General features: G+C 33.3%; 1 pseudogene across 1 annotated transcript in view; it reads right to left on the bottom strand.

Annotated features, from left to right (window-relative positions):
- The window catches only part of LOC144368161 (DNA mismatch repair protein Msh3-like), a 55,658-nt pseudogene that overhangs the window by 29,265 nt on the left and 14,040 nt on the right, over window positions 1–12,353 (bottom strand). The window contains exons 5-8 of the transcript XR_013427940.1: window positions 12,182–12,298; window positions 11,660–11,777; window positions 6,591–6,736; window positions 3,182–3,346 (exon numbers count right to left, since the gene is read on the bottom strand). The product of XR_013427940.1 is annotated as a DNA mismatch repair protein Msh3-like (transcript). The remainder of the gene's footprint in view (window positions 1–3,181; window positions 3,347–6,590; window positions 6,737–11,659; window positions 11,778–12,181; window positions 12,299–12,353) is intronic.

Raw genomic sequence — 12,353 nt, 5'->3', positions numbered from 1 at the left:
ATTATTTTGAATAAATAAGCAGAAGAGAGAAAATGAGCCTGATAATGCAACTGATCAAATTTAATTTCTATTAGCCTAAGTCAAATAAATACTCAATTATGAAAAAAATGAAGTCAAATGTGAAATACTGAAAATATAGCTCTAGAAGACTAGTCTTAAAAATAAAAAGTAGATATCTGATTAATTCTTTTAGCTCTCCAATAGCAGCACCCCTTGTAACTTTACTATATGATTTTTAAACATTCAAGTTTGAACACAGAAAAGAATTAAGAACAAAATTAGGGGACCTGATGTGGAATTTTTTACCTATGTGAAAGGTTAAAAATTTTTAAATTATCACCCCCAATGTTGGCATGGGTTCAAGGAACCCTCTTGTGCTATACTGGTGGAAATATAAATTAATATTATTTATTCTAAAAAGTAATCAAGAACTTTATAAATATATAGTTATCACCCCCTGAGTTAGAAATTCTATTTTCAGGAATTCATTTGAAGGAAATAAAGATGCACCACACATACAGAAATATTTGCATAGATATTCATCACAGCAATATTTGTAATACTGAAAAAAATATTTACAACATAACAAAAGGGAAATGGATAAATGATGACCTATTTACATAACTAAATGTTGTGCAATCATTTTGCCTTCAAGAGTACCTACTGAAATATTAGCAGATAAAATAATGTTTACTAAGATTTGCTTCAAAATAAATTAACCAGAGAGGGAGATGGATGAAATAAGACAAGCTCCGAATTGAGAAATGGTAAAGCTAGTTGATGGGTTCATGAGCTTTTACTACACTATTCTGAATAATTTTGTATGTTTGAAGTTTTCCAAAATAAACAAAAGATATGGGAAGCTTTTAAGTTAAAAAAAAAAAAGGATACCAAAATAGTTTCTAATTTTCTTCTATATTTCAATAGTGTCTGTTATGATATTTCCTTTTTCATCACAAATTTTAGTAATTTGAGTTTTTCTCCCTTCTTTTCATTAGGGTGGCTAAGGGTTTGTCAATTTTATTTATTTTTTCAAAGAACTATCTTTTTGTCAATTTTTTGAATTGTTTCTTCTGTTTCAATTTCATTGATTTCCACCCTGATTTTAATTATGTCCTGTCTTCTACTATTTTGGGGGTTGTTTTTTTCTTCTTTTTCTAGGGCTTTGATATTTTTATTTGTTGAGTTTTTCTTTGTTTAATGAAGGTTTGTAGCAGTTCAATTCACAATAGTTAAAACTGTGGAAGCAACTTAGATACCCTTCAATAGATGAATGGAAAAAAAACTGTGATACACACACACACACACACACACAATGGAATATTACTCAGCATTAAAAGAGAATAAAATTATGGCATTTGCAGGTAAATGGATGGAGTTGGAGAATATCATGCTAAGTGAAGTAAGCCAATCCCCAAAAAACAAGGACTGAATGTTCTCTCTGATAAGTGGATGATCCATAATGGGGGCGACAAGGGAAAAATGGGGGAACTTTGATCAGGCATGGGGAAGGAATGGTAGGGAAGGGACATGGGGATATGAAAGATGGTGGAATGAGATGGATATCATTAACCTAGGTTCATGTATGACTGCACATATAGTGTGACACTACATCGTGTACGACCATAGAAATGTAAAGTTGTGCTGCTATGTGTACAATGAATGAAATGCATTCTGTCATATATATCTAATTAAAATAAATTTTTTAAAAAATTTAAAATTTTCAAAAAGTAAAAACACAAACAACAACAACAAAAAACTTCTGGGGCTTCACAGATCTGCTCTTTCTTCAATGTTCCTTGACACATGTCAGAATAAATTACTCAGGATTGGCTCAAAAAGAAAGAAAAAAAGTATACCGAAGTGATTTTGCCATACAAATCCAAGTTCATTAATGAAAAAAGTGGTATACGTATACAGAAATAATACACTAAAATGTAGTTATCTCTGGGTTTTACAATTTTGAATTACTTTATCTTTCTTTTTTGTAATCCTAACTTCTAAATGAACATATGTCTGTGTTATAATCAAAAAACAAATTATGAAAGCTACTTTGTTGGAAGTTACATTTAAATAGAATGAACACTCTTAACTTTAAGATCAAAGAAACATATGGAACTTCACTTAATAAATCAGTTTGATTTTCTAACTGTTTTGTCGACTTACTAAATGAAAATCTTTATGTGCTTGCTTGCCTAATTCTAAAGTCCAGTTCCTCAATATACAACTTCCTCTTCATTTAAGCCCCAGCCCAAAATTTTGGTCTCTTCACCACCACTGCTGGTCTTCACCACTGCTCCACAGTGGCAGTATAGAATCCTCCTCAATGGTACATAACATATCATGCCTCATGAATCCAGTTAGATATGTACATATTTGCCTCTCCTACTGGGTTGTCAACTGTGCCAGACACATATAATAGACTCATTTTCTTCCTCTACAGCCACAGTGCCCATTACACCATTTCATATATAAGTCATGTGACCTTAGATCTTGTAAATAAAACTACTGGACACTACTGGACGCAGCACTGAACTGAAACTTAAAGCACAAAAAGGGGGATAGTAGAGGATAGGAAAGGCAGCAGAATACAACAGACACTAGTATGGCAATATGTAAATCAGTGGATGTGTAACCGATGTGATTCTGCAATCTGTATACAGGGTAAAAATGGGAGTTCATAACCCACTTGAATCAAAGTGTGAAATATGATATGTCAAGAACTATGTAATGTTTTGAACAACCAACAATAAAATTTTTTTAAAAATAGAAAAAAGAAAATAAAGCACAAAGAAAGCATTTTCAAAACTATGTAAGATTTCCAAAAAATGAATCTTATCTCCAGAAACTGAAAATTACCAAACAATATACTGAAGTAATATCATAAGCCCCTTAATTACCAAACAATAGCATTAAGTAATATCAGAAGCCCCTTTAAAATGATCATTTTTATAGTCTTACATTAAAGAGACAGTACGGGTAATTTTCTTTTGAAAATTTCCATTACTTTGAAATACAATTCTGAAATGTAATTTTTAAAAAAGCTGAAATATAAAATTTTTTAAGTTACATTGAAATATAATTTTTATAATTATAAACTATTTTTAACAACTTTAACAAGTTTGGCTTTGTCAGTAAATCAGTTTCATAATCATTATCTTCAAACAGCATGCCAACATACCTAATAGCAGTGACCCTGTGAATGAGCATCTCTGTTTGCTCTGACAAGTCTGATGGAAGTAGCAGCTCCACCGACTGCAGGCTTGATATCCGAGTCCAGCTCAGAATGGGAAGGAGAGTCCTGGAAACTATCCAACACAACTTCACCTGTGGCAGGCTTCACACCCTGAAAACAAGCACAAATGTAATATCACAGACAATATAATTTCTTCCAGTTATGGTTAAACATGCAAATAGTAAAGATGATACATTCCATTTCTAAAGTGTTTGAAAACCTGTTGTTTTTCAAGACTCATTTACATAAGTCAGAGTCACTGAACTAAAAGAAACTAAATGGGAGTTTCAAAAGGCACCTGAGTACAGGCCCTGGACCTAATGCAAAGATGGAGTGACTATGACAAGTCACCAAATCCTACTTGGGCCTCAGTTTCCTCCTCCAAAATGGAAATAAGTCAGTTTATTTCCCTAACAGAACTATTGTAAGGATCAAGTCAGAAAAGAAAATGTGAATGCTTTAGAAAATATAAGGCATTGTACAGATAGATAGAGAAGTAATAAGTGATATGGTCCTAGTAATCTGAAAACCAAAATGTTCAAGAATACACTTAATCATATAAACAAATAAATAAAAAGCAAACTTTTGCAAAAAAAAAAAATACATGTAACAAATTCTCATGAACCCCAACCAGGCAGTCTATTCAATTAAATAACTTGAAGATACCCCATTACCCTATGCCAAAAGACAAACTGGAAAATATTACCACTTGGAAGAGGTTAAAAAAAATGTCAAGTTACTTAGCCAAGGTCTCAGTACTAAATGGTGGATTCAAACCCACATAGTCTAACTCCCCAGGCCACACTCTTATATACTACTAATGCCTATGAGAAGCCTAGGGTGAGTTACAGCCTCCACCAGCTAAAAGAAGGGAGAATCATTAATCCCTATGTTCATATGCTATTGATGGCTAACCAACTGACACAGCCTCTTTCTAAAACAGCCCGCTGAAAATATCCACATCCTATAATCAGCAATTCCTTCCCCAGATGTAAATTCCTGAAAAATTCAGGCATGTATAAAGTAGAAGACATGCACAAAAACATTTATACATATAGCAGCATTCTTTGTAGAACCAAAAACTAGAGAGAACCCATATGTCCACCAACAGAGGAATATGTAAACTGTACACCATAAAATATAATAGGACACAGCAACGAAAAACCTACAGCAACAAATGTAAATAAATCTCACATAAAAACATAGGAAACAAAAGAAGCAGGATCTAAAGAAAAAATACATACAGTATATCTACACTTGTGATTAAAGTGGTAAAACTAGAACTAAAAGGAAGGAACTTATTATCTCAAAAGTCTGGATTACAGTCACTTCTGGAGTGAAGAGACACACAAGGATCTTATGGGTTGTAGTAGTTATAGTTCTGACCTGGGTGACTGTCTTATGCTACCCTGCCAAATTTATTTTATGCATTTTTCATTGAATATTTTATAATTTTTTAAATATCTCACGCATAGATCAAAAAAATACTTTCATTCAAAAAAGACTACAATTTTATAAAAAGAAAAATCTTTTAATTCCATTCAAAAAGCTTTCTATAGTATTCCATACTATACTATCTATAGTATCAGTGTCTCAGGATACATATCTAAGTTTCAAAGCCAGCCTCAGCAAAAGCAAGGTGCTAAGCAACTCAGTGAGACCCATTCTCTAAATAAAATACAAAATGGGACTGGGATGTGGCTCAGTGGTCAAGTTCCCCCGAGTTCAATCACTGGTACCAAAAAAACAAGAAGAGAAATTTAAAGTCAATCTGTTTAGAACCATACTGTCCATACTTAAGGCAATGGTCCTAATCACCGTGTTTTTCCAATAGTGAAGCCTTCGATTCTAGACTCACTGCCAGTACACGAAGATGACTCCCAGGCTGTGACTATGGAATGGCTAACACTGATCACAGCAGGGAAAAATCCAGGAAGAACTTTTCTGAAGGTAAAGGAAAATGAATTCCATTTCAGCCACTGAGTTTGAAGGGTCATAAAATTCTGAGTGCCCTTGCTTAATACTAATTTAGATGCAAAAGCCTGGAGCTCAGGAGAGAGGTTGAGCCAGCTGAAAATATCCACATCCTATAATTCATCCTATATCCACACCCTATAACCACTTTTGGACTGATGATATCCTTAACTCTGGATATCATCAATCCAAAAGTGGTTTCTGAGATCAAGAGAGGATCCAAAAAAAAAAAAAAACAAAACAAAACAAAACAAACAAACACTGAAAGTGCAAATTACCACTTTCATTTTATTTTTGTATCCCACTTCATATACTATGGTTAGATCTGGCAGTAGATTAGAGGTTATTTCTAAATGTGCTAATAAGGAACTATACATTGTCAACTCTGTTCTTTAAACTGAGTTTCAGGTAAATATAAAATAGCATACAACATATGTTAAAGCCTAAAAGCAAATAACTTTACTATTTGTAGATAGGTCCAACTGAGTCTGCAGTTAGATAAAAAGTGCTTCTCAAGGAAGAAAAAAAATCTAATTGGCTTAGAGCCATCAAATCCCCAAGGTAATGCTAACTCCCTGAGAGAAGAGCTTACAGGTTAAGCAAATGCCAAGTTAGCACAGAGTAACACAGAATAAGGTATTAAAAGTCACACTGGAGACATTTAGATTGTAAGAATTTATTGATATTGTCAATGACTGTAGAAATTTTAAAAAGCAAAGAGAAATTATTACTCAGGCAAAAAGCCCTGCTTTCACTTAATGTACAACAGGACAAAGGTATTTAATAATTGTCAAAGGCCCTAAAAATATTTTGAGCATGGTCCAGGTAGGCATGTAAATGGGCAAATGTATTCATAAATTGCCATAAGGCAAGGGCAAGAAAACTATAATTCACGAACCATGTTTATATGAAACACTGAGTATAAATATTCCTAACACTTAGTCTGGTGTTTTACATTGGTCAATTATCACTTCTCTAACTATCCCTTTCTCCAAATCTAGATAGAATATTCTAGAATCATTCATGTTTAATTTCAAGCCTGTAGAGGAAATCTAGAAAACTCTTGCTACCCATGCATGTGGCTGGCTTATGTTTTATTCTACTATGTGCACATTGTCCACATTTATGCCTATTACTCCACTTACCTTCAACCCTAAAATCCTGAAGCATATGAACCAAAACTATCTGTATCTTTCCATAGCACAGAATGCTGAGATAGGAGTATACTGTAACTAGTAATGTAACATATAATCTAATGCCTCCCAGTTCAACTACTTAAGGCATATCTCATCAGTTATCCTCATTATAAACCATTTGTGATTCTCATGTTTAGAAATACCATGAACAGTTATTATTCCTTTTTCACCTACAAAATACTTACCACAATGCCAATGAAAATGTTCCCCATTTTTTTGTCCTTAATGTTTTCCTTATTTTCATAGATACATAGAAGGTAGCTGGTAGAAGTATCAGTCAGTATCTCATCAACATCTACAGCATCATCCAGCTTGATCAGAGGATTCACATGTAATAATGATTAAAGAAAAATAATGTCCTAAAGTGCCACTAATGTTTAATATTAACTGTTTTCTCCATTAAAACAATGGTTCATTTTCTGAGTATTTTCCTCTATGCAAAACTCTTCCATGCAGCACATTCTTCTGATTTACCATGAGCATAGCTGCATGTAAGGTTCATGAGGACAGATAACTATTATTGTCTCACTCCCAAAGGCCCTAGGAGAATACATCAGATGCTGTGGATGCCCAAATATTAACCCCCTTTAATTGGATGATGCTGAGACTTGAATTATTAACAATTCTAAAATACTTGATTCTATAAATCAAAGCATGAATATACTAAAATAAGTATAAATTAATTTTTTTCTTTAACATACCTAAAGCTCCCAGAAAGGTAAAACAGTTTTAAAAGACATTTTAAAAAATCAGAAATAAATGTATATGTGTGTAGGTTGTGCATGCGTGCATTTGTGTGTGTGTGTGTGTGTTTGTGTGTGTGTGTGTGTGTAAAATGAGTCCATTAATCCAATTCTCAAGAGGTAAAAGCTAATTCTGGAAAAAGCTGGTCTGGATACATCCAATTTGGGTATAAGAAGATAAAAGAAAGGAGGAAACACTGCCAAATTCATTCTATGAAGCCAGTTATCACCCTGATACCAAAACCAGATAAAAGCATATCAAGGAAAGAAAACTACAAACCAATATCCCTGATGAACACAGATGAAAAACTTCTTAATAAAATGCTTCAAATTACATTCAAAAACACAGTAAATAAAGATAGTACATCATGATCGGGGATGCAAGCCTAGCTCAACGTAGACAAATCAATAAATGAATTCACCACATAAATAGATTTAAGGACAAGAATCACATGATTATTTCGATACAGAATAAGCATTGGACAAAGTCCAGCACTCATTCATGTTTAAAACACTAGAGAAACCAGGGATAGAAGGAACTGACCTCAACATCGTAAAGGCTATATATTACAAACCAAAGGCCAATATAATACTGAACAGAGAAAAACTGAGAATATTTCCTCTGAAAACAGGAATAAGACAAGGATGTCCAATCTCACCACTCCAATTCAACATATTCCATAAAACTCAAGCCAGAGCAATTAGGCAAGAGAAGGAAATTAAAGGGAGAGAAATAGGAAAAAAAGAAGTCAAATTATCTGTCCACCGATGACATTATCCTATGTTTAGAAGACCTGAAAAACTCCAAGAGAAGACTTCTAAAGATGATAAACAAATTTAGCAGGATACAAGAACAACATATTGCTTTCCTATGCACCAATAATGAATCCGCTGAGAAAAAAATCAGGAAAACTATCGCATTTACAATAACTTGAAAAAAAAAATCTTTAGAATAAATCTAACCAAGGAGGTGAAAGACCTGTATGAAAACACTGAAAAAAGAAATAGAAGATCTCAGAAGATGAAAGACCTCCTATGTTCTAGGATAGGCAGAATTTTATCAAAATGGCCATTCTACCAAAGCAGCATATAGATTCAACACAATTCCCACCAAAATACCAATGGCATTCTTCACAGAACTAGAACCAAAAAAAAAAAAAACAGTTCTAAAATTCATTTGGAAGAATAATAGACCCAGAATGGCCAAAGCAATCCTGAACAAAAAGAGCAATTCTGGAGGCATCACAATACCTGATCTCAAATTATATCACAGAGTTACAGTAACAAAATTAATATGGTACTGGCACCAATGAAACAGAACAGAAGATTCAGAGACAAACTCATATACTTTCTTATAGCCCTATGATACTTGACAAAGATTCTAAAAAGAGAAAGGATGACCATTTTAACAAAAGGTGCTTGGAAAACTGGATACCTATATGTAGAAGAATGAAACTTGATCCCTATCTCTCACTCTGGACAAAGGTCATTTCAAAGTGGACCAAAGAAAATAGAAGATCAGTGGAGTAGAAGAAAGGGATCGAGGGAGAAGGAGATGGGACAAGAGAAGGAAAGAACAATGAATGAATCTGACCTAACTTTCCTATACATATATGAATACACCACAGTGAAATCTCACCATTATGTATTTATCTATTAGTACTAATTTAAAAACAAAACTATAAGTAAACAGAAAGATCAGTAGAATGAGGGGAATAGGGGGATGGAAGAGGAGAGGGAAAGGGGAAGTAGTGGGGACTGAATTAGAACAAATTACAATCCATGCTTTTACAATTATCTCCAAATGAATCTTAATGTTATGTATAACTAAGAAGAACCATTTTTTTTTAACAAAAAAGATCAAAGACCTAGATCAAAGACCCAGGAATTAGACCAGAAACTCTATAACTTCTAAGAAGAAAATGTAGGCTCAACATTTCAACATATAGGCACAGGCATCAACTTACTTAACAAGACTCATTAAGCACAAGAAATAAAAACAAGAATCAATAAGTGGGACAGCATCCAATTAGAAAGCTTCTGCACAGCAACAGAAACAAGAGTGTGAAGAGACAGCCTACAAGATGGGAGAATGTCTTTGCCACCTGCTCCTCAGATAAAGGATTAATATCCAGAATATATACATATATATATATATATATATATATATATATATATATATATATAACTTAACATCAAAAAAACAAATAACCCAATAAATAAATGGGCAAAAGAACTAAACAGATGTTTCTCAAAAAAAGAAATACAAATGGCCAAGAAATATATGAAAAAATGGTCAACATATATAGCAAATAGGGAAATGCAAATTAAAACGACATGGAGATTTCATCTCATTCTAGTCAGAATAGCAATTATCAAGATAACAAATAGCAATAAATACTGGTGAGGAGATGGGGGAAAAGGTACATTCATATATTGTTGGTGGGACTCAAAATAGTGCAACCATCCTGGAAAGCAGTATGGAGATTTTTCAAAAAACTAGGAAGAAATCACCATAACACCTAGCTATTCCACTCCTTGGTATATGTTCAAAAGATCTAAAATCCGCAAAATATAAGAATGCAGCCACATCAATGTTTTTAGAGGTGCAATTCAAAATAGTCAAGCTATGGAACCACTCTAGGTGCCCATCAACAGAAATTGATAAAGAAAAAATAGTATATATATATATATACAATAGAGTTTTACTCAGCCATAAAGAATAATGAATATATGGCATTTGCTGGTAAATGGACGAAACTAGAAAACATTATGCCAAGTGAATTAAGCCAGACCCAGAAAGTCAAGGATTCAATTTTTTTTTGAAACTAGACCAAAATATACGGAGAGTGGGGGGCAAGGGCAAGGGGGATCCCATAAAAATAGAAGAGAGATTGATGGTGTAGAGAAATGAAACTTAGGGGGAAGGTAAAAGGATGGGAAAAGAGAAGCATAGTGGAATGAGCATGACCAAACTTTCCTATGTACATATATGAATACACCACAGTGAATTTTGCCTTTCTGTATGTTCATAATACACTAATTTTTTAATTTATCCTAATCAATTATACCTGACAGTAGAAAGCTCTTCAATTCATTGTTAACGGAGCATAATTTTTCACTTCTCTGGTTGCACAAGAAGTAGGGTAATGATGTCTGTCTCATTCCACCATCTTTCCTATCCCCTTGCTCCATTCCCTCCCTCCACTTTGCCCCATCCAAAGTTCCTCCAACTCATTCCATCCTGCGCCCCCCTCCCATTATGGATTATTATCCACCTCTCAGAGAAAACATTCAGTCCCTGTTTTTTTGGGTTTTTTTTTTTTGATTGACTTATTTCACTTAGCATGATATTCTCCAACTCTATCCATTGATCTGCAAATGCAATAATTTTATTCTCCTTTAATGCTGAGTAACATTCCATTGCACTCATTTTTAAAAAGTTATTTTTTAAAAAAAGAGCCATAAGCATAGCAGATGTGAAGCAGGGAAGGATACTCTTTTACGAATGGGTTTCAAGTAGGAGACTCAGCTTAGGTAAAAAAGAAAAAAATAAACTACCATGTTTTTACAGCCTGATCAGATTAGAACAACCAAAGAGATGCAAATGGTTTAGAGTTTGCTCCGAATGACAGTTATTCACTATTTGTGATCTTAAACAACAAAATAATCCTCAGAATTTGCATAGAAACTAAGAGGTCTCTAAATATGCATATTTGTAATAAACCATAAAAGAAATACTTTAGCACATGATTTAAGGCCTTCTTTATCCCTAGATTATTTTATTATAAGAGACCCAACCTAAGTAAACATTATTAAATGCACCCTCACATTATTTTATATACAACTATTTGGCTTTAAAAACAGAATTTTATGACTTTGCTTTTAAAATTACTTAGCTTCAATTAACACAACAAATTTATGAAAATCTATAAATTTTGGCAGCAATCTTCAGTATGCCATTGGGCATACTGAAGATTTCTGTAAAGTAATAAAGTTTTACCCACAATTCATTTTCAAAAGCAATAAGATCTTCACAAATTAACAATTAATGAAGATGGCCTATATTATATTTTATAAGCATTTAAGTGTATTTTAATTTTGACTTCATAGTTTTCTTTCCACATTAAGTTACTAAGTTTTTATTTTTCAGGTCTCAAAGTAGGAAGATCCTAAGGAATGTATAGGCCCTAAACACCTAACCTTTGTCCACAAATGATCCAAGAAAGCACACAATTTCAAATCAGTTGCTAACTTGACATTATCATTTATTAGGTTCACTTCTTCTTGCTCTTAGTATATGATGAATTTGTATTTCACTATGACATTTGAAAATGTTTGTTTCTAGTTACTATCAATCCTTCCTCTTCATTAGTGCACTATCCAAGGATTCAAGTAACTGTACCACCTCACCTCATCGAAAAGGTTCCCAAAGGACTTTTTTTAAAATGTCACCTTAAAACAAAGCAGTTGTAACAACTAAGAGAAAAATTACTATTCAAAAAGGATATCTTCTCCAATGAGTGTGGATTTTGTATAAAGAGCAGTCAGTTTCCGGGAAAAGAGAGAACTTTTGTTGTCTCCAATAGCCTTTAATGCTGCAGTTTCAGTTTGCTTTACAACTCCCACCTTCAACAAAGTAAGAAATATTTAATATCAAATCTGATGAAAAACCAATCTAACAAACTCATTTCAAAATGCTTAAATATTAATTCTGAAACACTTAAAATAAGTGAATTAGTCCACAGTGTCCAGATATAAGGGTTAAGCAACAAGGACCATGAGCAGCTGACTAGTGTACACAAATCACTAAGAAGCACTCTGTTACTGAGTCTTAAAATTTTTTTCTGTAAATACCTAACAATATGCTCTTAAAAATCAAGGTACGTTAATAATTATGAAACATTTTTCATTTCTTCAAATGGCAAATTCTAAAACTCATTAAAGCCTGCCTGTTACTTTAAAGGCATGTTTTCACTCCCTGGAAGAGAATCTCCCTCCCTTCTCCCTTGAAGTAAAAAATCAAAGCTGACCTTATATCCTTTAGCCACAAGACAGCGTACATGAACAAATAGTCTGTGAGTTGGTATACTTGCTGTCATAAAGTTGTGATCTAAATGGCAATAAATATTCAGCTCCCGGGCAGCAATCTAATATTAAAAAAAGAAAGAATGTTAATAAATTTCTATTTCAAGATTCCATGTG

Source organism: Ictidomys tridecemlineatus, chromosome 2 (genome assembly GCF_052094955.1).
Source record: "Ictidomys tridecemlineatus isolate mIctTri1 chromosome 2, mIctTri1.hap1, whole genome shotgun sequence".
NCBI classification, from domain to species: Eukaryota; Metazoa; Chordata; class Mammalia; order Rodentia; family Sciuridae; genus Ictidomys; species Ictidomys tridecemlineatus.
Note: the sequence above shows the minus strand (reverse complement) of the source record. Positions and strands in the feature narration are given on the sequence as shown.